At 46.0% G+C, this 27,036-nt stretch overlaps 3 long non-coding RNA genes across 5 annotated transcripts in view; 1 reads left to right on the top strand and 2 right to left on the bottom strand.

Moving 5' to 3' along the window:
• The window catches only part of LOC109496437, a 43,902-nt gene that overhangs the window by 11,185 nt on the left and 5,681 nt on the right, over window positions 1-27,036 (top strand). For all 3 annotated transcript variants that reach the window (XR_006593137.1, XR_002739869.2, XR_006593138.1), the window contains one exon: window positions 8,047-8,161. This is a non-coding gene — a long non-coding RNA (uncharacterized LOC109496437). The remainder of the gene's footprint in view (window positions 1-8,046; window positions 8,162-27,036) is intronic.
• LOC123383425 lies at window positions 11,134-11,949 on the bottom strand. Its single transcript, XR_006593139.1, has 2 exons — window positions 11,745-11,949; window positions 11,134-11,331 (listed from the first exon to the last, which is right to left on the bottom strand). It is a non-coding gene; the product is annotated as an uncharacterized LOC123383425 (long non-coding RNA).
• LOC109496436 lies at window positions 12,210-22,392 on the bottom strand. The gene is made up of 3 exons (XR_002152428.2): window positions 22,289-22,392; window positions 18,314-18,685; window positions 12,210-12,237 (listed from the first exon to the last, which is right to left on the bottom strand). It is a non-coding gene; the product is annotated as an uncharacterized LOC109496436 (long non-coding RNA).

Here is a 27,036-nt window from a genome sequence, read left to right as displayed (position 1 = left end):
ATTTATTTGAGAGAGAGAGAGAGAGAGCGAGCACGGGTGCAAGAGAGAGGTGGGGAGGGTCAGAGAGGGAGAGACAGAATCCCAAGCAGGGTCCACACTGTCAGTGCAGAGTCCAATGTGGGGCTTGATCTCACAAACCTTGAGATCATGACCTGAGCCGAAATCAAGAGTCAGACACTTAACCGACTGAGCCACCCAGGTGCCCCAGGTGTGGCCAAATCTTACGCTTTTTGGTTCTCCGCTGAGAAGGAGGCTGCTAGCCCAGGAGACCAAAGCACCCCTCCCTCCAGGGGGACACAGCCCCTGGCCAGCGCACTCTGGGCCCCCACAGTGCCACAGAACAGGGCCCACCTCACAGGGCTGCACAAGTCTGGTGGAAGGGCATGGCTTTTGAACTTTAAAAGCCTGGAAGAGGTTCTTCTTTGCTCTACTTTCCCATCTCAACCCTTCCCTCCGTAATGAGCACAGACAGAAGGGCAGAGCTCCAATTTGTGAGTTTGTGGGAAGACCAAAGGAGTAAGGAAATACCAGGAAAAACATTAAAAAAAATTTTTTTAATGTTTACTTGTGAGAGAGAGATGGAGGGAGAGAGAGACAGAGTGTGTGTGGGGGGGGGGGGCGGGGAAGGACAGAGAGGGAGCCACAGAATCCCAAGCAGGCTCCAGGATCTGAGCTGTCAGCACAGAGCCCGACATGGGGCTCGAACTCACGGACCTTGAGATCATGACCTGAGCTGAAGTCAGACGCTTAACTGTCTGAGCCACCCAGGTGCCCCCAGGAACAACATTTTTTATAAAAACAACACTAATAATACTATAAGTCAAAAATATGGCCTTCCCATGTTAGTATTAATTTTCAGATAACACAGATATTTTAAGGGAATCAATGATCATCCCATCTCTTTTTCTGTATATGCCTGGACAATGGCCTACTTATGTGATTATGCCCATTTAATGACAAACATGGCTTTCTCCAGGCTGTTTAACTGTAGCAATGCAATTTATGAGGATGGCGAAGTTCACGGCCACGTACAGTATCTAAATATTGGGCAATTCCATCTTGTGAACTGTCCAGAAAAGGGGAATCCATAGAGACAGAAAGTAGATTGATTGGTGGTTGCGAGGGTGAGGAGACTGAAGAGAAAGGGAATGTTAACGAGTTCGGGGTTTCTTTTCAGGGTGATGAAAATGTTCAAACGTTGATTGTGGTGGTGGTTGCACAGCTCTGTGAACGTGCTAAAAAACATCACTAAATTGCACATTTTATTTTTTTATTTAAAAAAGTTTTTAGGTTTATTTCTTTATTTAGAGAAGTAGCACAAACGGGGAAGGGGCAGGGAGAGGGAATCCCAAGGAGGCTCCACACCAGCAGCGCAGGGCCCGACACGGGGCTCGAACTCACAAACCATGAGATTATGACCTGAGCCGAAGCCAGACGCTTAACTGTGCCACTGAAGTGCCCCAAATCATACATTTTAGATGGGTAAATTGTATGGGATGTGGATTATATCTCAACAAAGCTGTTATAAAAAAGGCTGATAGGGCACCTGGGTGGCTCAGTTGGTGGTTGGGAGTCCGACTTCGGCTCAAGTCATGATCTTACAGTTCGTGGGCTCGAGCCCCAAGTCGGGCTCTGTGCTGACGGCTCAGAGCCTGGAGCCTGCTTCAGATTCGGTGTCTTCCTCTCTCTTTGCCCCTACCCCACTCGCATTCCGTCTCTCTTTCTCTCAAAAATAAATAAAAATTAAAAAAATTTTTTAAAAGGCTGAGAAATATGAAGAAGGTCTTATAAAATGGATGGGTCCGGAGGGCATGGTGCTCAGTGAAATAAGTCAGAGAAAGACAAATGCCACCTGACTTCAGTTATATGTGGAATCTCAAAACCAAAACAAATGAATAAACAAAAAGCAGAACCAGACCCATAAATACAGAGAAGGAACAGATCGTTGGCAGGGGAGAGTGGGGTGGGGACATAGGCAGAATGGGCAAAGGGGTGTGGGAGATACGGGCTTCAGTTCGGAATGAGTAAGTCACGGGGATGAAAGATACGGCCTGGGGAATACGGTCACTGGAAGTGTAATAGCACTGCATGGTGACAGATGGCGGCCACCCTTGTGGCGAGCACAGCGTAACGTATAGAGCTGTCGAATCACTGTGTGGTACACTTGAAATTAATGTAAGGTGTCAACCACTTGGAGGGAGGGAAGGAAGGAAGGAATACAAAGAAGGTCTTGTCTACGGTGAGAAAGAAATTCTCCGCTATGGCTCTATAACTCTAATCTTTGACCACCTCGGGGCTTTTTCTGCGTTTCTACCTAATGTAGACAGTAGCTTCTCAGTCCTCTGTTAAGAAAGCTCTTCGTAGGTAAGCTTGAACTCTCTAGCTACTCTTCCTCAGAGTATAACCGTCTGCATGATTTCAAGGGATTCTTTACCGTGTTTCCGTTGGCCTCATAGCACTGGAGGCATTCCCTCCCGTCTTGAACACTTTTCAACTTTTACAATTCCTTTCCATACCCTTTCTGTGAAACAGAGAGGATTTATCAATCCTGTGGTGACCCCAGCCGTATTCTAATTAGCTCGGCTTCGGCTAGTTTGCCTGGCTTCCCGATCTGGATGTTCCCTTTCAGGAAAATCAGAAACTCTGGAGAGCTGAAATGTCATCTTTTTTGACTTAGGAGTACAACAGTTAGTGTTCGAACCCGCTGACTAGTTGACAGCTACCTTTCCTGCCCCTGGGCGAGGTCTTTTACTGTTTGCATCTGTACTGCATGAGAGCTCGCCGTCCGGGCTGTCAGGTGCTGGGGAGAGCAAAGCAAGCCTCCGCCCTCAAGGAGCTGCTGTCTACCTGGGGATACCGGTGAATGCGAAAGAAAGGGTTCTCCTCTGGAACCCTACCCCTGCTCAGCCATTCATTAACTCTGGGAAGAGATGAGATCCGGAAATAGAGAAAGTAAGAGTCACCTTTGGGCTCTTGGGTTCCAACAGCCTCACGTTCGGGAGGGATAAGTGGAACTCCTATGTGCAAATAGCATAGACTTTGGAGAACAGGAGATCAGTTTCAACAATGTGTCGTCACCCTCTCTCAGCCATTCCCCAGTCTCCTGTCCCAGGAGGGGCAGTTACACAAGCAGATACATTTTGGGTTTTGTAACCCTTCCCCCAGAAAAGCCGGAGGCAAGAGAGGACAGAAAGAAGCTGTGACAGACACCAACGGTTGTCCTGAACCCTGATGCTGTTCAGGTATTGGGTGACAATGTGTTGAGCTCCAGGGAGTGAATCGTCATTGTTCTAATCCAGCCATGGTGATCCCGCCCTTTGCCAGCGGGTGGTTTAGGGGTGCCATGTGACCCAGTTCTGCCCAATGAGTTATTAAGGAGAAGAGTTCTGGAAAGACTCTTCCTCCTTGAAAGAAAGCAAAGGACCACTCCTCCCTGCTTTGGATGTGGTCATGAGACAATGTGATACTTAGTGCCAAGCAAATATTTTATGACTAAGAGCAGGAAGCCAAGAGAACGGCAAAGAAGTAGCCTGTCTGCTTCCAACCTTCTTGTCACGTGAGATGATTCAATCCATATTTTTAAACCACTTGACTTGCAGCCAAAAGCTTTCTAATTAATACGGACCTGACCTAGGTATCCCAGAAGAGGTTGTGTCTCGCCTCCTGGGTGGAATCCTGTGGCAGGAGTAAGACCCTAGAAAAATCATGGCCCCTCGGTCTGTGGCAAATGGGTCTCGGGCAGCCAGGCATGGGCACAAAAGCATGTTCCCCATGTGTCTGAGGGTGGCAGAGGTGGACAGGGTCTTAGGAAGCCCCACAGATGTTCCTATGGAGTCCCTCAAAAAATAACTACTGGGGAGCCTGGGGGGGGGGGCTTAGTCGGTTAAGCATCCGAGTCTTGATTTCAGCTCAGGTCATGATCTCATGGTTTGTGCATTCGAGCCCCGAGTTGGGCTCCGTGCTGGCAGCACAGAGTCAGCTTGGGATTCTCTCTCTCCCTCTCTCTCTCTGCCCCTACCCTGCTCGTGCTCTCTCTCTCTCTCTCTCTCTCTCTCTCTCTCTCAAAATAAATAAACTTTAAAGATAAGTATTAAAAAAAACCACATTGCACAAATCTGTCTACATTTCTTTTTGAAATCAATTATTTATTTACTTATTTACTTATTTATTTTGAGAGAGAGTGCACACGCATGTGTGGGGGAGTGGGGAAGGGGCAGAGGGAGAAGGAAAGAGAGAATCTCCAGCAGGCTGCACGCCCATCACAGAGCCCGATGCAGGGCTAGATCTCACGATGGTAAGATCGTGACCTGGGCCGAAATCAAGGGTCTGGCGCCTCACCAACTGAGCCACCCGGGCGCCCCTGTCTACGTTTCAGCAGAGCCCAGTGAATACTTTGTCGGGGGGTTGGCACTGCTTCCGAGGACCAGCATTTGGGAACAGCACGTGGAGACCACACCCCAGTGATCCATTTCCAGCTCATTGTGGCAGAGACTGTTGGTTGTCTCCCAATATCCAATTCCCTTCTTCCATAGTCATAGGAACTGTGATTTTTAGCTGGACCTATGGAGACACCACGTTTCCTAGCCTCCCTTGCAGTTAGATGTGGCTGTGTGTCTATGTCCTGGGTAATGAGGTGTGAACGAAAGCGTCCCATGGCTGCTGTCAGGCACCTCCTTCAAAAGACAGCAGGCACATACCGTGGTGCAGTTTTCTTCTTCACCCCTTGCCTCTTCTGCTGCCCAGAATTCCCATGTGGTGGCTAGAGTCCCAGTCATCTCACACCATAGATGGAAGGTCGCATCCTGGGGATTGGGGAGCAGTGAGAGGAAGGGAGCCTGGACCCTTGAGGACTGCAGGAAGCACAACAGCCACACCAGCTCTGGACTGCCCTGCCCTAACTTTTACACGAGGAAGCAAAGTTCTGTCTTCTTGAACTACTGTGATTTAGAGTCTTGCTTTACCGACGGCGGCACCTAATCCTCTTTGAGACATGTAGCCACCAGCCATGCTGTGAGAAAGCCCCGGGGGTCAGGCCAGTCAGGATCTGGGCTATTCAAGATGGAGGACGGCCATGGCAGTTTCCTCCCATTATTGACTCACATCCTCTGCCCACTGTAGTCGCATTTATAATAACTCACTTTGTCTGACGTTTCTGCTTCCCTGCATGTATCATTTTTCTTTCTGTTTTCTGTTGCGAGCGCTTCATGAGATGTTTCAAGCTTTAAAAAAAAAAATGTGCGGTAGAAATAGAAGTTGTTACCGAACAGATACAAGTGGCAGAGAATCTCATTATAACCACGCATGAAGTGAAAAGCAAAGGGGTATAAGAATCAAGTTTCTAAAAAGAGCCCATAAAAGGCACTACTGTTCTGTCGTCTGTGGCTCCTTCCGCTTTCTCTGGGGTAAATGGCATTCCCTGTGCAATGGAGACATGCACATCTGTTATTTCTGTTCTAGAATATAGTGTGTCTCTTCAGGTCACAAAAGTCCATTGTTGCCCAAGTTATGAGGAGAAGAGTATGAATCTATCATGAGCATTTTCCAGTACACAGCACTTTCCTGTCATCTTTCCAGTGAAACAGTTCTGGGTGCTAGCTGGGAAAGCAAATTTCTGGTACAACATTCTGTCCTCTGTTCTTAGACCCGTTCCATATAAGGAAACAAATATACTGACCACAAATTGGGCATTGTTTGAGATTTTCACAGTAACGTGTGAGATTATGTTACAAACCTAAGTAAGACAGTCCATAAAAATAATAATCATCTGTGGGGTTTAAGAGCCTAATAAATTGCAACCCTCCTTCTACCCAAGTTTAAGACCAACTGAAAAATAAATTCAAGAGTCCAACAAGTGGAGATAGAAATAATCAGCATTGTTGATGACCGAAGAATGTGGCCTTAAATCCAGGGGCCAACAGACTTTCCAATACATTCTCACCGACTTGAACCTAAGTGTGGGCTCTGCTATTTCTGGGGCAGTGCCCGTGCCATGAGCTCCTCTCATAATGGAGAGCAAAACAGAGTGGACCCTTTATGTGGGCAGACAAATCTGGAAGAGAACTCAAGAAACCTTGAGCCGAGCATGCTCACCTCCTTCTTCCAAATTCACCAATTAGATGGGTCATTCCTTCTCGGGGGAGGGATGGTTAGTGGGGTGGGGGCGTGGGCAGAAGCTGGACTCGGACACATGTCCTTTTCCCGCTTGTAGCAGACTCAGTTCTTGCCCCATCTCTACCCGCCAGGACTTACCACTTAAGGCTGACTTCCGACTGTCTGTATTAACATCTCTTTTCCCAAGGGCTTTCGCCAAACTACGGAATCAGCAGTGCACAACCAGTGACTGATGGGGGTTGATTAATTCCCAGCTCCCTTGCCTACATCACATAGATGACTGAGGTGCCTGTTCGATGCCGCTTCCCAGAACTTTCTGGTAGGATGCAGCCTCAGTCACCCACAGTGATGCCCTGCTCAGTCACACACTGTTGGCTGCCTTTCTTCCCCATCTCACCTCTACTGTGTCCCCAGTGCTTTCAGGAGTCACCACCCAAGTAAACTGCTTTGTCATCTGGTTATCTCGAGATCGTCTAGAGCGGGGGTCGGCAAACTTTTCCTCTAAAGAACCAGATAGTGAATCTTTTAGGCGTTGCAACTATTCAGCTCCAACATGGCAGCACGAGAGGCAGACAGGCGCAAAGACAACACATGACAAAGACGGGTGTGGCTGTGTGCCAGTAAAGCCTTTTATTTACAGAACCAGGCAGTGGGCTGGGTTTGGTTGGTGGGCCAGGTCAGAGTTTGCGGACGCCTGATCTAGGGCCGTCGAGCTCCGCCATCCTCTGTGTTAGTTCCCCACAGCTGTGGCACACGTTGCCACAAACTAACTTAGCAGTTTAAACACAAATTTCTTATCTCACAATTCCACGGAGGGCACAACTCTGGAATTACCTTGTGTCAGAGGGAAGAAAAACCTCTACCTCTTTTAAGCCGTTTTTGGGGGATTTGCTTTATATACAACTTCGTAACTGATGGAGAGGGACTCGATAACTTTTCCTGGGTCACCTTGTAGCTATAGATTGGGAATGCAAACCGAGCTCTCTGGGGCTACAGTAGGCTTGGGGCCAATCATCCGTGTCTCTGGATTGGAAAGTGGGAATGTCTCTTTAATTGGGAGACGAAAATGTCCTTTGATCTCATGGACTTAAATCAGGCCTTTATTTCATACATTCTCTTTTGATTCCAGCTTCCTGCCTCTGGAAAGGTCTTTTTGTTATTGCTAACAAAGATAATATGAATGAGGAGTAAACTACCTTCCATAGTTGAAGTCATTTCAGTAGAGATGAATGTCATTAGAGACTTTTTTTTTTTCATATTTTTGAAAGGTTATTTGTTTGAGAGAGAGAGCGGGAGACAGAATCCCAAGCAGGCTCTGCACTGTCAGCACAGAGCCTGATGTGGGGCTCAAACCCACGGAATCGCAAGATCATGACCTGAGCCGAAGTCAGATGCTTAACTGACTGAGCCACCCAGGCGCCCCAAACCTCATTCCTTAGAATTAGGACAATTTTTAGAGTGAAATTTAGCTTGTGTGTGTGTGTGTGTGTGTGTGTGTGTGTGTGTGTGTGTGTGTGTTTTACTGTTATAATACATGTGACACATGCACAGTGCAAGAAATGAGAACCAGAAAGGAGCTACAAAATGAGAGGCACAGTTTTGTCTCCCCAACATAGACCTAACTCCCACTACCTGCTACATTATAGATCTTTCCAGAACCCTTTTTATACATATACAATAATATATACGCATGTCCACTCTATCACAAATAGAAATATACTACACGTGTTGTTTGCATTTGCTGAATCTTGTATCACATAATCACATGTAAGATCCCAAGTAATTTATTAAATGGCTGTAGAATATTTCCATTGTATGGATGCAGAATGGTTTATTTAACTGGTGTTTCCTTATGATTGGACAATCGGGGTTTTATTTTTTAATGCAAATAATTCTACAACGTATATCCTTGATCTTTTTTCCTTGTCTCCATAGTACAAGTTCCTAGATGTGGACCTGCTGGGTCAGAGAGCATCGTCCAGCTTTAATTTTCAGAGATATTGCCAAAGTGCTCTGCAAAGAGATCGCCCGAAACTGCCCTCTCCCAGCAGTAAGTGAGAATGCGTATGTCTCTTCTTTGCCAGTGTAGCTGTTAACAAATTGGTGGATCGTTGCCGATCTGATAATGAAAAAAAATGTATTTCCTTGATATTTTAATCTGCATGTTTAAAAGTATAAGTGAAAGTAAGCCTTTTGTCACTATTTATTGGCCACTGGGATTTCTTGTTCTGAGAACTGCTTATTCATGTCCTGTCCCATTTTTCTGTCAGGTTCTTCATCTTTTTCTTACTGATTTAGTAAGAGCTTTTTGCAACTTTCGGAAATTAGTCATAAGTCATATATCTTGAAAAGTTCTTACTAGTACGTGTTGTCTTTTAACTCTGTCTGTGGCAATTTTCCCTACGAGAGCTTTTTTGTTTTTTTGTGAAATTTATTAATCTTTTCCTACATCTCTTCTTAGTCTTGTGTCCTGCATAGAAAGCTTGTCCCCATGATTACAAATTAGTCCCCCCAAATTTTAGTGTTGGATTTTTTTTTCCAGATACAGTAAAACCTTGGTTTGCGAGCATAATTTATTCCGGAAACATGCTTGTAATCCAAAGCACTTGCGTATCAAAGCGAATTTCGAGAACCATTGGCTCAGTTGTGATCATGTAACGTTCGGCATCACCTGCTACTTGTATTGTAAGACATCGCTCGCTTATCAAGTTAAAATTTATCAGCAATGTCTGCTGGTCTTGTGGAACACTCACAGAACAAGTTGCTCACAACCCAGGGTTTTACTGTGTATCTTTGGTTCCCTGGTGTAAGAGGAGACAGAGTTTTCATCTTGTTTTCTCCAAGTGATTAGACCGGTATTCCAAACCCATTTATTGAATAATCCATCTTTTCTTGTCTTGATTTCGTACGTGACTGTCATCGTGTTTCCAGTTCTCATATGGATTTGGGTCTATTTCCAAACCCTGTTCTCTTCTTCTGCTCAAGTTATTCTTGGTCCAGAAACCCAACTGTTTTAATTAGTTTTGCTTTATAACCTATTTTACTATGTAGTAAAGCTAATCACCACCCCTTACCTGTTAATCATTCCCCCCCCCCCCCCAGGGTTCCGGCTATTCCACATGCTTATTTAAACCAATCAGTGTTGACTGGGCAACTCCTAAGTACCAGGCAGTGGTCTAAGCACTGGGGATACAGCAGTGACCAGAACAGGGAAAATATCTGCCCACGTGGTGCTTACGTTCTAGCTGCATGAGAGAGAAAGACAAATCAGTCAAATACCTGCAGTGTCAAAGGGTGATAAGTGAGATGGAGAGAGACAAAATAGGGAAGGAAGATAGGAAGTGGGGAAAGTACGAAACCAGGGGATCAAGACAGGCTTCATTGAGAATATGGCGGTTGAGGTGAGGAAACAAAGTGTGCGGACAAGCAGAAGCACTGTGCAAAGGCCCTGAGACCAGAGGCCAGTGTGCCTGGAGCAAAGCGCATGAGAGAGAGAAGGAAATGAGGTCAGAGAAGTAACAGGGAGTAATCCAAGAGGGCCTTGTGGGAAAATGAAGATTTGGGCTGTTTCTCTGAGCAAGATGGGGAGCCATTGGTGAATGCAGAGCAAAGGTGTGTCATAAGTGGACTTAAAGTTCCAAAAACTGATACTATGGATATTTTGGTTGGAATGACATTGAAATCTCACATTAATTTACAGAGGATATGTGTGTGTGTATGTGTATATATATACACATATATACATATGTGTATATATATACACATATTATAAGTCATGTATATAAAGTAATATATATTAAGTAAAATATATATATTTTTTAAGTATCTCTGTACCCAGTGTAGAGCTCTAACAACTCCAAGATCAAGAGTCGTATGCTCTACTGACTGAGCCAGCCAGGCACCCCAGAGGTTGACATCTTGAAAATCCTGTGTCCTCATACCCAAAAATAAGATATGCAGCAATATTATAAATGCACAAAGTGACAAATTGAATTACCTCTAGGAATGTATTCTACAGATACAGTTGTATATGTGCAAAATGACTTATATATACAGGTATTGTCTATGATACCAAAAGATTGGAAACAATGCCAACATCCAGACATCTACCGGTATAGGACTGGCTAAGTAATTTTGACACGTGCATGGGGCACCTAGTTGTCTCAGTTGGTCAAGCATGTGACTCTTGATCTTGGGTTGTAAGTTGGAATCCCACGTTGGGTGTAGAATTTACTTTAAAATCTTTAGGGGAGCCTGGCTGGCTCAGTCAGTTAAGCATCTGACTTCAGCTCAGGTCATGATCTCACAGTTCATGGGTTTGAGTCTTGAATTGGGCTGTGTGCTGATGGCTCAGAGCCTAGAACCTGCTTCAGGTTCTGTGTCTCCCTCTCTCTCTGCCTCTCCCCTGCTCGCGCGCGCGCTCTCTCTCTCTCTCTCTCTCTCTCAAAAATAAATAAACATTATTTAAAAATTTTAATAAAATATTTAAAAATAAATTAAAAATTTTGGACACATACACTCAATGGAATGACATGCCACTACAAAACCGTAAGGAGAATCTTTACGTACTGATTCAGAATGATCGCCTAGATGAACTACTAATAAAAGCAAGGTAGAGAGAATAGTGTGTGGAGTATGCTGCTTTGGGGGTAAAAAAGGGAACTATATATTATGTATGAATTTACTTTGGTAGCAATACAATATGTTTGTAAGAATACATAAGACACTGCTAACAATAGTTACCACTAGCGAGGGGCACTGGGGAACTGGAAGACAGGGACATTTTTCACTGTATACCTTTTTCTATCTTTGGACTATTGAACCATGTGCATATAGTATCCTTCCAAAAAGAATATAAATATACATCTCAATGAAATTGAGTATGTCTTTATGTTAGGGCCATTTTGGAAATGTATTTGGCAATGACTCAAACAGAATTAGTAGAGACCTAAGTCATATGCAATGACCTATATGATGTACCTTTACACGGCCAGTTGTAATAAATACACAAGTAGACAAATGTAGGGCTATATAGACAATGTGCTCATTTCTCTGCCAAAAAAATATATATTTTGGGAGAGGAAAACAGGCACAAAAGGCGATTTCCACATTTTCACAGCGCAGATGAGCTGGGAGAGCTCAGTCTCTTGGCCTGCCAATTACACATTGAAGCCTGTGCTGAATAAGTGGGCTGCATCGTGTATTAAAAGATGATGTGTCCTACAGATAAAAGAAAAATGAATCCGGTAAGAGGGATCAGGAGCATAGGATGGATACCTAGGAGGAGAGTGGGGTGTATAGATCTGAATTGGATGGTTAGGAAGGCTCCCTGAGAAGGTGACATTTGGGGAAGATGTGCAGAAGGGGAGGGGGCAGCCATCCTGGTGTTTGAGAGAACACCTTTGAGAGGGAACGTTCCCGAGGCAGGTGTTTTCCTGGTCTGTGGAAGGGACAGCAAGGAAGCCAGTGTGGCCGGAGTAGATGGAGGTGGGGGGCACAGGCAGTGGGGAGGAGGGAGTGGATGCCACAGGGCTTTGTCAGCTCTGCCGAAGACACTGCCTTAACGAGATGGGAAACCACTAGAGGATATTGAGTGAAAGAGTGAAATGGGTCCTTCCATGTTAAGAGCATACCTCTGGTTGCCGTGCAGAGCACCAGCTGGAGGGAGTCAAGGGTAGAAGCAGGGAGGCCAGCGCCAGGATGGTTGTGTTATTCCTCACTTCACTCCCTGGAGCATATTCTCAGAGCTGTTCAAAGTAGATGCCTGTGTAGACGCCACATTCAACACAGAAGCACGGTCCTTCGAAGCTCGTTTTTTCCCCGTCATAAGAATAGCACACACTCGGGGCGCCTGGGTGGCGCAGTCGGTTAAGCGTCCGACTTCAACCAGGTCACGATCTCGCGGTCCGTGAGTTCGAGCCCCGCGTCGGGCTCTGGGCTGATGGCTCGGAGCCTGGAGCCTGTTTCCGATTCTGTGTCTCCCTCTCTCTCTGCCCCTCCCCCGTTCATGCTCTGTCTCTCTCTGTCCCAAAAATAAATAAAAAAAAAAAAAAAAAACGTTGAAAAAAAAAAAAAAAAAAAAAAAAAAAAAAAAAAAAAAGAATAGCACACACTCACAGCAGAAAACTTGAGAAAAACAGAAAAACATGCGTGAGAAAGGAAATTTACCAATATGGTGCCTCCCAGACACAACTACTGTTGACATTTTGGTGTGTTTCTCTCTCATCTATGGGGCTTCGCGTAGCTGGGTTCATAACATGCAAACACACATTCCACTTGATCTCGTAACTAGTAAAATGAGCATTTTACCACTAAAAGATTTATTCTAATGAAAGCATGATATTCTTTTTTATGACTGTATAAAATTTAACTCAACCCACCCACTAAATAAGGCATCGAGAAAGACCTGTACGCACAAATTTTGGTCTGCAGTTTAGATTTGCTTTTCCTGGGACAGATTCCAGAGGTGGAACTAACAGGTCAAACAGAGGATGTGTTTTAGGGTTTTGATACTCATTGTCATATTATTTCCCCAAAAGGTTGTACCTGTATAAATTCCCATAAGTTTATTGAAGTCATAAACCACCTTTAAGAAAAAAATATCCTTTATTAGCATCATCCTCTTAAAGAAAATGTCTTTTTTTTTTTGAAGAGATCATCTTTTTTTTTAATGTTTATTTATTTGAGAGAGAGAGAGCGTGCACTTGAGCAGGGAAGAGGGGCAGAGGGAGAGAGAGAGAGAGAATCTTCTTTTATTTATTTTTGCGGGAAATGGAGAGAGAGGGCACAAGTGGGGGGGGGGGGACAGAGAGAGAGAGGGAGAGAGAATCCCAAGCAGGCTCTGCACTGTCAGTGCAGAGGCTGATGTGGGTCTCAATCTCACAAATTGTGAGATCGTGACCTGAACCAAAATCAAGAGTCAGATGCTTAACAAATCGAGCCACCCAGGTGCCCTTAGAGAGCCACCCAGTGCAGAGCCCGACGTGGGGCTCAATCTCACGAACCATGAGATCATGACCTGAGCGTAAATCAAGAGGTGGACACTTAACTGACTGAGCCACCCAGGTGCCCCGAGAAAATTAATTTTTAAAATGAGAAACTGTCAGAATTTCATACATCATATGCATAGCAGAGAAGGTGAAAAATAAGAATCTGAGTACGAAAGAGTTATTAGAGTTTTTAGACCAAAGCTGTAGTTAAATTACGGTCCAGCTCAAGGAATACATATGAAACCAAGTGCGCATTGGGTATGCTTTATAGGCATAGAAGGAGCCATCACTAAATATATGTGGTTGCTAAGAGACTAAACTGGGGACTAAGACATTCTCCTCAAATTGAGTTATTCCAGGACTAGCTTTCTCTGCTTTCTAAATGGTGTGGCATGGAGACATTTGTGACAAATTGGTGTTCAGCCAGAAGGAAAGAAATATGTAGAAAGATGAAATAAGGAGTAGGAAGACGTGGGTTCTAGAGCAATTCATTACTTCCTTACTCTGGGTCAATCACTTGACCCGTTGAGTCAAGTAAAGCGGGAATAATATTGCCTGTCTCCTCTTGTCTACCTCACAAAGCTTTTATGAAGATCAAATACGCTAATAAATGGCAAAGTGATATACAACCGTAGGGTGTCGTTGCCAGACCGAAGTCTCAGGCGCGCTGCTTCAGCTACTTACATATGACACACTTTCATTCCTCTCACTGGGTTTGTCTTGCGTTCAGTTAGAGCAGATTCAACAGTCTGCTTTGGAAAAAAAAAATCAGAAAGGAAAGCGTGGTGATGCAGGTCCATTCGTAGCCCGCCATGAGACCGAAATTCCCTAAAGGGCACGGCTTCTATCTCATTCCCTATGTGAAGAAGTGTCCAGAACCCCCTGTGTTAGGAGGAAACAGGATTATAGCACCCTGTTTTGTCGTGTTTCTTAATGGAATATTCTAGGCGAGGGCAAGACGGAGGCCCAGTTAGGAATTTCTTTCTTTCCTGCCTCTGAGCCTGCCCTACACCCATCTTGTTATTCCATCCCCACCCTGAGCTGCCGGGCAAGCTACTCCTCATCCATCAAATCTCAGGAAAGTCGTCTCTTCTAGCTCTTTCTCTCAAGCCATCGTGTTGGCCTGAACCTCCGTCAGCACCCAATACAACGCTGTTTCATTGGATACGAGTAGGCTCTTCTCCCCCTCCCACCGGCCAGGCCCTTGTCTCCTTTGCACCTGCTGCAGCAGGCTCGTGTTCTCTGAATAAAGGCGTGCATGAATTTTCAGGGGTCCGTGTCAGGAAAGCAGGTGAATGCATCCCTGACAAAAATGAAGCCATTATGTACTCTGTTGCCAGAAACATAGTGCTGAACCCACCTCTCTGCATAGATGCATGACTATATACTCAAACGTGTTTGTGCATACATATAAGCAGTATTCTCTTGGTAACGCAAAATGTTGAGAATAATAACGAGTTGAGGTTACTGAGGCCTGATACTAATCATGCCCAGGTCTTATGTTGAAATGGAATTGGAGTATACTCAGAAGAGCAGGGGATTTTAAAAATCTGGTCCTCCTAAATCCTCTCGCAGACATCTAATTCAGTGATCGTCAGTTGTCTGATGATTCTATAGCAGTGGAAATGCTAATAAATACTGATGTCTGTGAACCACCCCCAGAGACTTGGATTTAATTCGTCGGTGGTAGGACTTGGGCATCTGTACATTCTGTCAGCTCCCCAGGGGATTGTCACGCGCAGCCCGGCTGAGCACCACAGCTCTGAAGTGTCTGGGGTTGAGATGACAGATTTAACTAATTAAACCTCAAGGCCGAACGCACTGGACTTTCTGGACATCTGCATAAAGGCTCCCGCTCTCGCTCTGTCTCCAGTCTCTCACCCCCTCGTTCCCTTGCTCTCTCGCTCGCTCTTCTATTCAATAAATCGCTTTGGAATGACTCTGCTGCTTTTCAGCCAGTCACGTAAGAACTCAGATCCCGATGGTTCAGATGGAAGCAACCCGGGCTGTTTAACACCCAGGACGCAGTGCTGTCAAGCATGGACTGTGGAAGGACGAAACGAAGTCAGTAGGTTCCCCTGCCTGTGTTACGTGGGTGGCCCTATTAATGGGAGGGGACACAAGAGCAAACACTGACATACTGACATTTGCCAAACCCTCTTGAACTTTCTCTTTCGGGATCAGGCATAAGCCGGGTGGGGTACCATCTGACTCTCACGTGGTACATGCCATGTGGCCAAAGACTATCCTAAGATTCTCTGACCAGGCAGTTCCTGCCTTCTGATCATTAATCCCAGGATCCTAAGGAGCTGTGGCTCTCGGGGCAGGGTGAAGTGAGGACCGAGGTGTCCCAGCATCGGTGACACAAAAGCACTCTTTACATAAGGCCACCGTTGAATGAGGTGAGTCCCTGGTGGTACTTCTTCCAAAGCCAGCCCCTGACTGTAAATTCCCGGAGGGCTGGGTTCCTGTCTCCCCACTCTCCCAGCCTGTCACACGGAGATGGGCCTCCACCAGATACTCAGGGAGGATTTATAGAGCAAATGCCCTCCAGCTCCTTGATACTCCAATAAACCACCGAAGCCCCAGGATTTGCTTATTTGCAACACCGGAAACGGTTAACCTAGAGGTACACAAGCGCTGAGGTTTCTCCCATGGCCCTTCCTAGGGCGGCAAGATATGCACCACAAGAGCCCAAGGCGCAGGACTGAAATAACACTGGTGCCACCCCGGCGCCATGTTGCTCTGGGTCGGGACTGGGCCCTCCTGGAGTGTACCCATGAGCCTGGAGGTCACAGAAGTCTTTGTTTGGGCCGCGGGCCCCCAGGGTCCCCACACGGCCATGTCCCTGACAGCCAGCATGTCACATGATTCTCATGAACCTTCCTTCTAAAACTCTGAGCTCAGTTCTCCCAGAGTTGCATTATCCTGGGAGCTGATTCACCGGGTACTCCACTCGACTTTGATTGCAACAATCAGGGCCTCAGCCATCAAGAGGATGAAAGAAGGAAAAATCTCGTCAGATCATGATACTTTTCAGAAAACATCAAACAGAAAAATTGTGCTCTGCCTTTTATCTCGGTGTCTTGGTTCCATTTTATTCCTCTTATTCCTTCTATCACTGCTACATCATATAACCAAGATCTTTATGCTAAAAGGAAGGGTTATAAGAGAGTGCTGTTTCCACTGTCTAGGCAAGCAGAAGAAGCTAATCCTAAGGCTTCTGCTGGAAGGAAGCCCTATCAATGTCTGTTTTCATTGGAAGGTTCTCAAAGCAAGATAGTGAGAATTTCTCAGGGCCCTGATGTTCCCCTCCTTCCCCGCCATAAAATCAGCTGATTCTCACACAGATACATTTTGTCTGATTCCACGACGTGGATACATTTGATGGAGCCTTTTCCTACAGCAGCATTGCTTGCTAATTCTGGAGATGCCACTCGTCTGACAGAGAACGTGACGTTTAATTGCACTGGACAGCCTGACTCAAGGCCACATGTGGCAGGGCTGAGCCAGGAGAGGGTCAGGATATCCATACGCATTTCTGAATGTTCAGCTCTTAAGTTCTGGTTTTGCGTTGGATTTGGGGTTTAATCATCTGCCAACAATAAGCCAGCACTTTTACAGAATAAGAGACTGTAGAGTTTTAGGAAACTCTGCCATGATGAGTTTTCGGAAAGCTGTCAGAGCAGTGCGTTTCTTTCTTTCTTTCTGATGCTGAATTTCACTCCTGGATGTTTAGCTTTCTGAATCAGCCTAAATTCAGAGACCTATATAGGTTTGGAGACATTGCTAATGGTGATAAAAATAATGACATTTATCAAACATCCTTCCTTTATGAGCCAGGCATCATATGCATAAGAAGCCCACCCCAGGGACAGGGGCAAAAGCACAGGAGGAGGAGTCCAGAGACCCAGGCTAAGGGTCCGACTCTTGAATTTGGCTCAGGTCACGATCTCACAGTTTGTGAGTTCGAGCCCTGCATCGGGCTCTGCGCTGACAGCATGGAGCCTGCTTGGTTTTCCTCTCTCTCTGCCCCTCCCTGCTCTCTCTGTCTCTCAAAATAAACATTAAAAAAAAAAAAGAGAGACCCAGGTTCCAGCCTTGACCCTGCCACTCACTAGCTGTGCTATTTGGGGTAACTTTCTGAACCTCCATTTCTTCATTGTAAAGGTATGTGTTGAGCTACATGATCTGTCTACAGTTTCTTCCACCATCTACAATTCTAGATAGATACAAGTTCCCAAAACTCACTTGGCCACATTTGACAAAATGCAAACAAGAAAAGAAAAAAGAAGGAAAAGAAAGATGAAAAACAACCAAACAAATAATTCGAGGCTTCCTTCCTTTTGCTATTCTTTGAGTTCAGCGACGATCATTTTTTCTTCTTGTCATTTAGTGGGAAGGATAGAAATCTCGAAAAAATGAGAAATGAAAGGACACAGACAGCAGAGGCACAGGAAGGGGAGGGGCAGAGAGGAAGAGCCAAATAGTGCATTGACAGCAGCTGCGGCCCCCAGGCCTGCTGCTCCCTCTTTTGCCAGTGGCCCTGAGAACCCCAGCGAAGCACAGCCTGTGAGATGGGGCGCTGGCCCAGCAGGGTTTCCCAGTCTTCTAGGTCACACTTGCCCTCACTTCAGCAAACATGGAGAGGATCCCTTCTTTGTATATAAGGAAAAACAGGCCTCAGCAGTGTCGGGGTGGCTCAGTTGGTTGAGCGGTTGAGTGTCCGACTTCAGCTCCGGCCATGATCTAGCGGTTCATGAGTTCGAGCCACGGCTCTGTGCTGACAGTGCAGAGCCAGCTTCGGATCCTGTCTCTCCCCTCCCCCCCCCAGCTCTCTCTGCCCCCCCCCCCCCCCGCTCTCTCTGCCCCTCCCCCCCATGTGCTTGCGCGCTCTCTGTGTCTTAAAAAAAATTTTTTTTTTAAATAAAAATAAAAAAAGGAACAACAGGCCTTTAGAAACTTGCAGGGAGATGTGGGAGTCAAGATGTTAACAGAGAAAGCAATCTCAGGAAGTAGAGAATCAAGTGCAATATTGTGTGGGAGGGACAGAAGGCCCCAGGGGTGGTCAGAGAGCAAGGTGACCCGTGGGGGCTGCTGGGGTCTGAGGAGGCTGCGGGAAAGATTGAGCTTGAGGGTTGGGCGGTAGGCATGTGGGCAGCCAGGAAAGAAAGGGAAGAACCTTCCAGATCCATCTGTCTCATGATACTTACTCCTTTACGTGGCAGGGGCCTTCGGAAGACAGTGTCCCCACTTTTCCCCAGAAGCTCAGCTATTGGTTTAAGTCAGCCTGCATAGATGTGTCAGTAGTGGAAGGACCAGCACTTTTCTTCAGAAGGGACGTTTGTCCAACACATGGAACAGTCCTGTTTCCTGTCAGCGCGGGGCTCGTTTCCTGAAAGTGTTTATTTTTTTTCTTTCAATTAAGACATTCTGCGGTGGATTTCACAGCCTCAACTGACAGACTTAGCCTCTCGGTTGAGTGGTATGTCGTTATTTGCAAGATGATCCTGCCCAAATGTGGATGATTTATTGCCTCTTCTTCCACTCCTCTGTCTCTGGAGATCTGTGTTTAGGTAGGAAGTCTGGGGGCACAGGAGAGAAAAGAAGCTGTCATTTTTGGTGTTGGTTCAGTTTCACTTACTTGAAGAATCAGATCGGCAAACAAAGAGTCTGCTTCTGCTTTGGCACTCTTTTTTATTTTATTTTATTTTATTTTATTTTATTTTATTTTATTTTATTTTATTTTATTTTATTTTATCTTTATTTTTATTTGAGAGAAGAATGCGTGCAAGCTGGGGGGCGGGGGGCGCAGAGGGAGACAGAGAATCCCAAACAGGCTTCAGGCTCAGGGCAGAGCCCAACACGGGGCTTTATCACACGACCCTGGGATCATGACCTGAGCCGAAATGAAGAGTCAGATGCTCAACTGATTGAGCCACACAGGCGCCCCAGGCACTGTATTTTAAAATGCTGCTTAATGTTTGGATTTAATGCACCTGCACACGTACACACACACACACACACACACACACACACACCAGAAAACTACGGTTGAAAAAAGACCAAAAGAAAAATTTTAATTGCTACAGCTTTTTCCACGTGTAGACTAAAAAAGATGTACCAGTGAGGACAACCCACAAAGTAGGAGGAAATATTCGTAAATCATTTATCTGTTGAGAGAACCAGAACCAGGATAGGCAAAGAATTCTTACAACTCAATAATAAGACAAATAGACCAATTAAAGAAATGGGCAGAGGGTTGGAATAAGACATTTCTTCAAAGAAGATATACAAATGGCTAACGGACAATGAAAGACATTCAGTACCATTAACGGTGAGGGAAATGCAGGCAAAATGACAGTGAGACACCACTTTACACCCAGAAGGATGGCTAGAAGAAAAAACACAGACAAGTGTTGGCGAAGATGTGAAAACAATGGAATCTTCATACACGGCCGGTGGGGATGCCAAGATTGTGCAGCCTCTTTGGAAAACAGTCTGACGGTTCCTCAAAAAGTGAAAAACAGAGTCACCATATCACCCAGCAGTAGTACTCCTGGGTACTCGAGAAATGCAAACGTGTCCACACACCAACTCACAAATGTCCGCAGCAAGATTTATTCATAATAGTCCCACACTGGAAATGACCTAAATGTCTATCAGCAGATGAACGAATAACAAAACATGGTCTATCCTTACATCCATACGATGGAATCTCATCCTGCCATAAAAAGAACGAAATACCGACATATGCTGCAACACGGATGAACCTTGAAAACTATGCCAGAGGCGCCCGGGTGGCCCAGGCAGTTAAGGGTCCGACCTTGGCTCAGGTCATGATCTCATTTTGTGGGTTTGTGGGTTTGAGCCCCTGTGCTGACAGCTCAGAGCTTAGAGCCTGCTTCGGATTCTGTGTTTCCCTCTCTCTCTGTCCCTCCCCCACCTCTCTCTCTCAAAGGAAAAAAAAATTTTTTAAATAAAAAAAAAATAAAAATAAAGCCCACTATGCTAAGTGAAAGAAGCCAGTCACAAAAGGTCACGTATTGAATGATTCCACTTATATAAAATACCCAGAATAGTCAAATCTCTAGAGACTAATCTCCAGATTAGTGATTGTCTGGGGGGTGGGAATGAGGGGGAAGCTTTGGGACAATTGGAAGTGGTTGCTATTTGGTCTAGGGTTTTTTGGAGGTGATGAAAATGTTATAAAATTGATTGTGGTGATTGTCGCTATTTAAATTTTAAAATAATTTTTTGTTTATTTTGAGAGAGAGAGTGAGCGCACAAGCAGGAGAGGGGCAGAGAGAGAGGGAGAGAGAGACCCCAGGCAGGCTGTGCACTGTCAGTGCAGAGCTTAACGCCAGGTTCGAACCCACGAACTGTGAGATTATGCCCTGAGCTGAAATCAAGAATTGGATGCTTAACCAACTCAGCCACCCGGGCGCCCTGATAGTTGCTATTTAAAACCACTGAAATTGTACGCTTAAAAAAAAGGGAACCAGGGCGCCTGGCTGGCTCAGTTGGAAGAGCATGTGACTCTTGATCTCAGGGTTGTGAGTTCAAGCCCTATGTTGGGTGTAGAGATTACGAAAATAAATAAAACTTTTTTTAAAAGTTCACCAGAAAAAAAAAACACACCCAAATCTTTGTCCCACTTTTGCTTTGACTGGTGTGAAAAATGAAGGGACAGAAATCAAATGACAGTGACCTAGTCACTGCTACTTTCTAACATGATCCATCAGAACAGTTAACATTGGCACCTGTCTATTTCTGTAAACCAGCCATATAGTCATAAGTGACCGCAGGGGTGAGCACATCCCATGACCTGCTTTGTCAGGGGTGATGCTGATGACCAAGGTCACTGTCTTAGAAGATAAGAATCCCAGGTTGGGAGTGGGTGGTTCCTCATAGCAATGTCACCAGGCATCTACTAGAGCTAGACTCATGTCCACAGGCTGAACCCAGGCCCATTTGTTCAAGAGGCAGAGGTGAGACATTCTCACTCTATCGTAGAATCTAGATGAAAAGGTTAGATTTTTGTGCTCCCAAAACAAGCTCCCAGCCTACACCCACCCACCCACACGCAAACAACGTACAACTAAAATCGTAAAATGTGGTGTTTTTTGTTTTTTGTTTTGTTTTTTTTTTTTTGAGTTTTTATTACCAAGGACTCAGTAATTCCACTTTGGGAAATCTATTCTAAAGACATAATCTTCCATTTAGGCAAAAGCTATGCGCACAAAGACAAAGTTGCTCAGATTAGTGAAAAATTGACGAAAATTGGGGAACGCTGAAATCAACCATTCTACTGTCATAAAGCCATTGAAATAATGACGGTGTGGCTTTGTTTAGACCAGGTTCGGTGAAAAAGCCTCTGAAAGGAATGAAGTAGTGGTTACATTAGGGTGTTGGGAGGACAGGTGATGTTTTTCTGTTCGTGTCACCATTTTTCTATAACAAGATTTATTACATTTAGGACAAAACAAAACATTTTAATCATAAGAATTAAGATGGTGCTTTTTCCTTATAGAGAAGAATTATGACAATGAAGTACTGCTTGTATTTGCCGGTTGTCTGGAACAGTAGTTCTTGTTAAAATGTGCGTTCTGTGTCAGCAGGTCTGGGGATGAGCTAAAGACCCTTACTGCTCACAGGATTGTCCTGAGACATCAGCAAGATAATCTATGCGAAGTGCTTAGTACACTGAAGCACTCATCCAAAGGGACTGTCAGGGGTTGGGGCAACTGGGTGGCTCAGTCGGTTAAGCATCAGACTTTGGCTCAGGTCATGATCTCCCAGTTCGTGAGTTCGAGCCCCGCTTCGAACTCTGTGCTGACAGCTTGGAACCTGGAGCCTGCTTAAGATTCTGTGTCTCCCTCTCTCTCTGCCCCTCCCCTGCTCACGCTCTGTCTCTCTCAAAACATGAAAAAAAAAATTTTAAAACAACAACAAAAACAAAACAAAGGGACTCTCAGGGATTCCCCTCACTCACCTTTGGAGCTGCCTACATTACTATGATGGGCATAGTCAAGACCCTTGACAAACACTGGTCCATTGGCTTCTGCGTAGCGCAGTTACATATCGACAAGGACCTTTTTGGACTGCCTGTGGAAGGCTGAAGAATGCCCTCCCCCACTCCAAATCTGCCCATGTCCCATTCCAGGGAGCTGGGAATGGTACCTTACATGGCAGAAAGGACTCTGCAGATGTGATCAGGTCGAGGATCTTGAGACGGGAGATTATCCTGGATTATCCTGGTGGGTTCAGTGTCATCACCAGCGTCCTTGTAAGAAGGAGGCAGAGGAGGCAGACTCAGAGAAGGAGACAGATGCGGCGGCGGCAGAAGCAAAGGCAGGCTTTGAAGATGGAGGAAGGCGCCCCCAGGCAAGAAACACAGGCAGCCACGAGAAGTTGAAAACAGGCAAAGAAACCGATGCTCCTGGAGCCTCTGGAAGGACCACAACCCTGCTGACTCCTTGACTTTATCCCAGAGAAACTGATTGCAGGCTTCTGGCCCCCAGAAGTGTAGGAGAATACATTTGCGTTGTCTTAAGCCACTAAGCTTGTGGTGATTGGTCACAGCAGCAAGAAGAAACGAACACACTGCTTTTACCCGGTCCAGCAGGCGTGGGGTTCGAGAATCACGCAGAGCCTCGGGCCCTACCTCCAGAGGGGCTGATGCAGGGGTTCTGGACAGGGCTGTGAATTTGCTTTTCTAACAAGCTCCCAAGTGGAGCCCATGTGGGTTCAGGTCCACACTCTGGGTAGCAGTGGCCCCCCAGACTTGTTACAATCCACATTCCCTGACAGATAACTTCTGAGTCAAGAGGTCAGGAGCCTGTCTTTTTTCTTTTCTTTAAAGTTTATTTATTTATTTTGAGAGAGCGAGAGTGTATGCAAGCAGGGGAGAGGCAGAGAGAGAGGGAGAAAGAACCCCAAGCAGGCTCCGCACCGTCAGCACAGAAGCCGACGTGGGGCTCGATCCTGTGAACCGCGACATTGTGACCTGAGCTGAAAGCAAGAGTCAGACACTTAACCAACTGAGCCACCCAAGAACTTGTCTTTTCACAAGCATCCCCAGCTGATGTTACCAAATGGTTTTCAGTCACACTCAGACACAAACAGCCTGAGAGGCTCCCAGGGCGGGAAGTCCCTGTTCGGCAGGCCAGTGGCAGAGGGAGAGGGGTCAGTCCGCTCGCTGTGCTGGAGTCAGTAACGGGAACGACCTTGAAATTGGTGGCCGGGCCTCTAGGCCTTTGCACGCTGGCTCCTCAGAGGAGATGTTCACAGAGAGCACGCTCCGCTGCTCCTAGGGACCGACGGGCACACGACATTACTCGGCCTCACCCTCCTGGAAAGCAAGACTGGGAAGAGTCCACTCAAGGAAATGCTGCCTTCTGGCTCTGGCTCTCGCAAGAGCCTGGGAAGGATGCCCCAGCTCTCTCTGCAGCTGGGTCGGCACGGAGAGTGGCATCAGATAGGAAGACTGCCACACGATGTGTGTCGTCAGCCTGGGGCGGGTGGGAATCAGAGCAGGAAATGGAAGCCAAAAAAAAAATGATTATATATATATATATATATATATATATATATATATATATATATTGAGGAGGCGGAGGAATAAGGAAGGAAAAGGAAATCAGAAAAGGCCAGATTGAGAACAGTCCGTGATCATAAGGAAGATGTGGGAACAGCAAGGGAGACAGCTGCCAGGCGTCTGCCCAAGGATGGGGGTGGGAGAATGGGTCTGTGCAGCCAGTGGCTTCGACAAAAGCCACTATACACAGTAAAAGCTTGGAAGTCGCTGTCCAGTTGGAAGGTGTTCTTGGGCCACGCACAAACTCAAAGGACCCAATAAACAGTACCTTTCTTTTTTAAAAAAAAAAGTTTATTTTTGAGAGAGAAAGCGCGTGCACATGCGTGCCAGTGGGGGAGGGGGAGAGAGAGAGGGAGACACAGAATCGGAAGCAGGCTCCAGGCCGTGAGCCGTCAGCGCAGAGCCCGACATAGGACTTGAACTCACCAACCGCGAGATTCGGCCCTGAGCCGAAGTTGGATGCTCAACCGACTGAGCTACCCAAGGGCCTCGATAAACAACGCTTTCTGAAGAAGCCAAGCATAAGGAGTGAAGACGTGGTACTGCTCAGCCACACTCAGTCCTCCCGGGGCCGCCCTCCCGACGTGGTAGCTGTAGTTCCTGTTTATGAAGCCCTTTCTGGAAGCACGGCCTTGCACTATGCTCTTTGAGTGCATTCACCCCTTGAGTCCTCAAAACAATTCTTCTAAGAGAGGCCCGATTCCAGGCGCGCCTGGCTGGCCCGGCTGGTGGAGCACACCACTCTTGACCTTGGGGTCTGAGTTCAAGCCTCATGCTGAGCCTACTTAAAAAAAAATAAGGGAGGCCCGATTCCTGTCCCATTCTGCAGAGGAGGAAGGCTGCTCGAACAGATTCTCGTCCCTGCGGCTTCGGTGAAGCCAGGGCAGGATTCGAGCCCAGTCCACTTGACCTCAAAGCCCATTCTTAGCTGGATCACTGGGTCACACCCCTCAGCTGCATGTATTTTTCTGGGGCAGAGTGCCACCCATCAGCACCCTATCACCACCCGCCCTTCTGACTAGGATGCGATAATTCTCCAAGGAGGGAGCCAGGTCCAAGGGGGCCATCGGAGACGCAAGACACAACGCGGCGGGCACCAGGGAACCGTGGGACAGACCCAAGACGCCAAGTCATACCCAGGGGATGCAAAGACACCCGCGCACAGCTGCTGCGCAGGGGGCCCGTCTTCCACCAAGGAAAGGGAGCTTGGCTTTTTCTGATGGCCAATCTGCTCCCACCGCCCACACAAAACTCCTTAGGAAAGTGGAAACCAAACCCAGGGAGGATTAACCGTACCTCCACGGAGGCACGCCTACAGATGTTGTCCCGGCCCTTCGCCGTGATACAAAGATAGACGCTCTCAAAGGTCATTTGGCAAATGAGCTTCCTAGATGGCAGTTTGCTTGATTAAGTTTAAATCACAAAACCACCGTTTGCAAATGCCTGCATGGCAGGGAAACAGGGAGCTGCGAAGGGTAATGGGCATGCTTTTCAGTGGCGAAAAATAGTGCAGTGTTTCATAATTGCTTTAGAAGCCGTCATTTGACAGTACAAAGAAAAAAATTAACCGAGATAAAAATTCCCGTTTGGGGATGTAATTATGATTATTCTAAAGCAATCGTTATTCAGTTTACATGTTGGGAAACTGCTCCCCAAATATGACCTGCTTGGAGATGTAATTCTCTTAAAGGATTTTGACTCTTTATCTCAAATTCAATTGCATTTTAAGAAAACAGAAAAGCACAAGTTTTTCAAATCAGAATTACGGTTTTTGATTGCCTTGTGAGAAAAAGGACATTGTGTAGGTGGGCTGATTTGCCAACATTTTATCCTTGTGTGTGCTGTGCTTTTATTTGTGACCCACAAAGTACAAAGGATATTTTTTGATTCCTGACTAGACAAAAGAGGGACAGAGATTGGATAGAAGTAAGGTTTGGGGCAGATCGGATGACAGAGAGAGGGCAAAACCATCGGCTTCCTCATTTGCTTCTGCCTTGTAACAAGGAACAAAAATTGAAAAGAAAGAGTAAAATGTAAAGCAGATAACCATTATGCAAGGGGCACTGAGGGTAAATTGAATGCAGGAAGGAGAAGCTATTATTAGCTATTATTTATCTATTTATTATTATCTCTTATTTATTATTATTATTAAAGCTATTATTTAAATCCTCCTCCCAACCCTGCGAGGGGTCTATTATTTTCAGTTTGCAGAGTGGGAAACTGAGGCCCTAAGAAGCGCTCAAGGTGATGTTTGATCCCAGGCCTCTCTGCTCTTTATATCCATCCATCCATCCATTCATTCATTCATTCATTCAACAAACATCAGCAGGGGACTGAGGACACAGAGGAACACAGGGAGAAGGGTCTAGCTGGTCCTTAGTGTGTCTCCAGGTAAGCTGGGAATGAACTCCTCCTTTAACGTGAGTCCAGGATTTCAGGCCTGACAGTTTACATCCCAGGATTCTAGCTAGGGCGTTGCAGATATGATCACAGACTCTTTGCATCATGTCAAGATACACCAGGAAACTGGACTGAAGCATGAGTCTCCAAAGGGAATGAGAGAGAAGGAGACGTTGACTTGACAGATCATGGCAATCACAACAAAAATAGTAAGCCTGGAGACAGGGCTTTACCTTAAACCATGTGTTTCCAAATACTCTTCTGAGCCTCCTCAAAATTTCACAAGGTAGCACGGGCCAGTAGTAGCCTTTTCTGCCTTTCAAGCGCAAGGAAACAGGTTCAAAGGAGTTCGGTCGCTTACCTGAAAGAAAACACCATGTCGCCTGGTCACTGCAGCACACTTCTTTTTTTTTTTTTAATAATTTTTTTTAGTGTTTATTTATTCTCGAGAGAGAGACAGAGACAGAGTGTGAGCAGGGGAGGGTCACAGAGAGAGGGAGACAGAATCTGAAGCAGGCTCCAGGCTCTGAGCTGTCAGCAGAGAGCCTGACGTGGGGCTTGAGCTCACAAACTGTGAGATCATGACCTGAGCTGAAGTGGGACCCTTAACTGACTGAGCCATCCAGGTGCCCCTCTGCAGCACACTTCTAACTGATGCTGATATTGGTGGGTGGGAAGGGAAATTGATAAGAATCATGTGGCTCCAGTCTACAAGTTCTATTCCAATCATCCGGAGTCTTACAACCATGGCTGAGGCACACACCACTCCTAGTCTTAACGTTTTGATAATGCTCACCCTGCCCACCTCTATGTCAGGAATCCGTTGGGGAAAATATTCAGTGATGTGTAGCATCTACAAATGCATGGTAGAGTGACAAGGAAGATCTCCAAGCATTTTTAAAAGAAAGAGATGATCATGAGGCATAGTGTATATTA

The sequence above is a fragment of the Felis catus genome, chromosome X (genome assembly GCF_018350175.1).
Source record: "Felis catus isolate Fca126 chromosome X, F.catus_Fca126_mat1.0, whole genome shotgun sequence".
NCBI lineage: Eukaryota > Metazoa > Chordata > Mammalia > Carnivora > Felidae > Felis > Felis catus.
This window is presented reverse-complemented; position numbering and strand designations above follow the sequence as displayed.